The following is a 4,901-nucleotide window of genomic DNA, read 5'->3' as shown; positions in this document are numbered from 1 at the left end:
CACCAGCATCTTCAAGATCTGAAACTCTGTCTTCACTTTCACTTAAATGGTTTTGCAAGCTTGTGGTTGAGATTTTAATTTCCTCCATATCTCTTTGATTTTGCTTCATGCAATCCTTTTCTTTTCTGTGTTGCTCATTCAAGGAATCCATCAATTTTCTAATCTCCTCTATAATTTTTATCAATGTCTTCTTTAGAAGCTGTTATTAATTCTTTCACTGCAATGTTTTTTAGATTGGTTTTCCTCCCTATGTTTCTTATTTATTTATTTATTTATTTATTTAGTGTGTGCTGCCAACTCAGCCCACCAGGGGATGGGGCTGGCTGGCATGTGGTGCTGGGGGATTGAACCACGGTCCCTGTACTTTGCTTAGCTTAGCTTAGCTTGTTTTCAGTAGGTGCTTTAGACCACTGAGCCATCTTACTAGCCCCTCCTCCCTATGTTTCTATAGTTGATTCTTTACTTCAGATGCTATGAGTTCAGCGAATTCTTTTTTTATTTCAGAAAAGAATTCTGCTCTGAGTTCCTCTATAACTTTCTGCTGTTGCTTATTTACTATTGACGCTATTAATTCATACATTTGATCTGAGCTAGTGTCCTCTGCACTTGTTCCGGGTGGGCATTTGTTTTCCTCCATATGTTTCTGCATTTGATTCTTTATTGCAAGTGTTATTAATTCAGGGCTTTCTTTTTTCATTTCCAATCTGATTTCCTCTATACCTTTCTGCAGTTGTTTCTTTATTTTAGAAGCCGTTGATTCATTGCTTTCAGTTTTGTGATTCCCAATTTGTTCTGTGTTAGTGTCCCCTGCACTTGTAATGGGTGAACTTGGGTTCTGAGTTTGCATTTTGTTCCTTCTTTTCATTTTGTGTAGCATTGTCTTTTGAACTTTGTTGTAGATATTTGTTGCATTTATTACCTTAGCACCTAGTGAAGTTCAGGTGCAGATCTACAATGTTTGGATTTATTCAGCTGTGCCTGGCTTGGGTCTGGCTGCTTTTCTCAGCTCCCTCTTCCTGCTGCCCTTGGGGGTGAAGCTGTTGTGCCCCTCTGGCAAGATGTTCTATTCCTGGACTATATGGGTTGTTCTGTCCCCTATACTCTCGGCAGGGATTGCAGCTGCAGGGTTTCACCCTGGCCTATATGCCAGGCCTGAGCTGAGTGTGGAAGGGACAAGGTGGAGTAGGGGGGAGAGGCAGCTCTCCCACACACTCACCGGGCCTGGACTAGGACTGGATCTGGGGGTTCCTGGAAAGTGACATAAATTCCTACTCTGTGGGCAGGTTGCTGGGGTAGTACTATGGCATGATGGGGGACATCCCACAATGGCGAAAGAGGGTGTCTCTCACACTGCGCCTTGGCTGGGACCAGTAGGTCACATCAACACAGGGTAGCAGGAAGCTCTCCCACATACCACCAGGCCTGGGCTTGGACTGGATCTGGGGGTTCCTGGAATGCAGCAGAATTTCCTACTAGGCAAGCGGGGTAGTGGTGTTGCTGCAGAGTGGTGGGTGGCATCCCAAGGGGGTGGAAGAGGGTTTCTTCCATACTGTGCCTGGGCTGGGACCAGTAGGTCCTGCTGGTGCAGGGTAGCCGGAAGCGCTCCCACACACTCACTGGGCCTGGGTTAGGACTGCTTTGGGGGTTCCCAAAATGTAGCAGAAATTCCTACTGGGCAGGCGGGGTTGGGGAGGTGTTGTGGAGTGGTGGGTGGCATCCCAAGAGGGTGGAAGAGGGTTTCACCCACCCTGCCCCTGGCCTGGGACCCTAAAAATCTTTAAAGTATGCTGTTTTGTGTATCATATCAAATAAGGAGGTTCTTATTCTTTAAGTCATGTTGCAGGGTGAGGGAACCCACCACAAGTTACCAACAGTGTGTCCTTAGCAAATGCTGACTGACCTTGCTGGGCTTCAGTTTTTATGACTATAAGAAGGAATCTAGTAATAATTCACAGAGATTAGTGATTTTAAATGGCAAAGAACATAGAATGTGTAAATAATCGATAATTGGCTAAAGTTGACCAAAGGGTTTGACTTTTCAAAACCCAGAGTACTTACTCTTTCTCCTTATGAAGGATGACACCACAATGAATAGTAAGACTCAATAGGGATGTTTTATGAACCAGGGTAAGAGACTAGTTATTCATTTGTTTTTTTAATTTTTGTCAAAAGAGTCTCATTATAAGAAGAAACCATGTAACTGAAAGGGCCTGAAAACAAAGCTTTTTGACCTTCCTTGTTTCCTCTTCAAGTTTTGACAGAAACTATTAGAAAAAAACAGTGGATGGGGGTGAATAATGGCAGAGAGGAGCCTTAGGCCCCCATTGAGTCAAGTGGGACTCAATAGCAGGCCATTCTGGGTACTGTGGGCTGTGTCTGAGGATTTCTTCTCAGGTGAATTTCTTTGTGTTTATCTCCACATTTCCTAATACCTCCCACAGGGTAGTGCTTCCTGGTTCATATAGATTTTCTTGTTGAATCCATGCCCCTCAGGTCAGAACATTATTATTACCAAAACAACCTCTTTGATTTATTCAGCCAAGTTGTCTACCTATAGCAGAGTGAATGGACAAAATGAAGGAAGAAGAGACAAGGAGGAAGAAGGGTGATGGAGGGGCCATTTGTACCCGAGGGCCTCAAGCAGGTTCCTCTTTGCTCTCCAGATTCTGCTTCTCTCCCTGCGTCCTTATTTACCTTCCTACTCTTCTGGAACATGTATATATTTTTTTCTTTCCAATCATCTGTCCTTCCAAACTTGCTCTTTTAGAAACCACCATGAGGGCAGCTGAGGAGGGAGAACATATCATGGCTTGAAGGATCCCATTGACCTTCATATTTCTATACAAGATCTATACCAGCCACCAAGCATGGCTAGGAGAAACTCCAAGCCATTGGTTTAGGGAGAGATGATAAACTACATAGGTGATTTTATATATTGTATGTATATATGTGTAATATATAGTATATAATTATATATAATTATATATAATTATATATATATATATATATATATATATATGCAGTTGTCCTCAGAAATTTGTGGGGATTACTTTCCTAGAATACACTTGAATTGTGAGAAAGTGAGGATTTCACATATGGTCAGAAAAATGCCTATATGCCAATGGTTTCCTTTTCCCCCCAGGAACCTCTGAATTTTTATTTGCTCGCTATTTCTCAAGGGAACCCCACTCCTATTGCTTCAGTATCTCAACACTTTGGTGTCATTGGTCTTAGACACTAACTTTCCATCCACAATTTTGTGGGTGGTGGTTCTCTGGATGGTTTGCACCAAGGCACTGCTGCTGTCCAAGGCATCGCCAAGACTGAAATCCTCCCCAGTCTTCCTGCAGGTGGTGGTCCGTGGCGATCTCAGCCTCCAGCTTGACCTTGCTGTTCAGCAGGGCCTCCTACTCCTGGGCCTGTCGCTGCCCCTCTGTTCGAGTCTGTGTCAGCTCAGACTCCAGGTGCAGCAGGACCCCATTGATATGTTGCTCCATCTGCATAGCGTAGCTGACCTCCACATCTCTCAGGCTGTTCTCCAGGCCAATCTTCAGATTTCTCATGGACTCCAGGTCAACCTCCAAGGACTGGGCCATGCGCTTCAGCTTTGTGAGAGTAGTCTCAGCAGCTCCAACCTCAGCAGACTGCAAGGTGACTACTGTGGTGCTCTTCTCAGTCTGCTGGTGTCCAGCTCTTCTCAGTTCTTCTGAGCCAGCGCGTCGTGCAGGGCCCTGATGTCCTCCATGATCTTGCCGAGGTCCTAAGATTTGGGGGCATCCACCTCCACAATCAACCCTGATCTGACAGTCTGGGCTTGAGGGCCCCTGACTTCTTCCTCATGGTTCTTCTTCATGAACATCAGTTCCTCCTTTAGAGTCTTGATTTCCATCTCCAGCTGCAGCTGAGTGACATTGGTGTAATCGATGACCTTGTGAAGCCCGTGGATGTCATCCGCCACATACTGACACATGGCCAGCTCTGCCTCTTACTTGACTCTAATCATCAGCAACAAGACGAGCATTGTCAATTTACAGAACAATGCGGGCGTTGTCCACAGAATTCACGAAGATATGAGCCTTAGGTCCTCAACGGTCTTGAAGTAATGGCCCAGTCTCTGACCTCTTCTTCTCCAGGTGCTCCCAGATCTTGCTTTACAACCTCCAATTTTCCATCTCCAGGCTCCTTACTCTCTCCAGGAAGGAGGCCAGGCTGTCATTCAGGTCCTGCATGGTCTCCTCATTCCGGAAGCTGCGCGTGCAGGTCAGAGCCCCCCGGCCACTCCCGCCACTAGGCCGGCCGGACGCTACATAGTCCCGGAGGATGGAGCGAGACACGGAGATCCAGGGGCCTGTGCCCCCAGCGCAGGCTTAGACTCTGGCAGAGCTGCTGGCCCACCAACCCGTCGGCTGGGGGTCTGGACCAAGTCCATGAACCGGTAGTTGGTGGAGAAGGTTGTGGAGCGGGTAGTGACACTCATGCTGCCCCAGAAAGAAAGCAAGAGACCAGGACTCAAGTTCAGGTCCGCTATTTTCATAGTTTAAACACTAAATATGCTGTATCTCTCATAGCTATGTAAGTTAATTTAATAAAATATTGTAATTAATAAACCTTAGAAGGTGGAGGACATTTTAGTGGCATTTTAGGACTTTAAGAACAAAACCTGTGCTCAGTTCAGCAGCACACATACTGCTAAGACCAAAACTAAGGATTCTTGCCATTGCTACCCAGCGCCATACAGCAACCTGCCATGCTGTGGGAATTATGCAAATCTCCCAGAGACGGGTTGCCGGGCAGCAGCCAATCAGCAGCAAGGAGAACTGAACAGCACTTCTGGATTCACTACTTGCAAACCTCCAGCCAAAAAAAAACAAGAAACAAACAAACAAACAACAAAAAAACAT

The 4,901-nt window shown here is 45.7% G+C and overlaps 1 pseudogene; it reads right to left on the bottom strand.

The window, feature by feature from the left end:
* Positions 1–3,199: 3,199 nt before the first annotated feature.
* On the bottom strand, positions 3,200–4,477 carry LOC101561834 (annotated as a pseudogene).
* Positions 4,478–4,901: the final 424 nt, after the last annotated feature.

The sequence above is a fragment of the Octodon degus genome, unplaced genomic scaffold, assembly GCF_000260255.1.
Source record: "Octodon degus isolate 3935 unplaced genomic scaffold, OctDeg1.0 scaffold00091, whole genome shotgun sequence".
In the NCBI taxonomy this organism is placed as follows: Eukaryota; Metazoa; Chordata; class Mammalia; order Rodentia; family Octodontidae; genus Octodon; species Octodon degus.
Note: the sequence above shows the minus strand (reverse complement) of the source record. Positions and strands in the feature narration are given on the sequence as shown.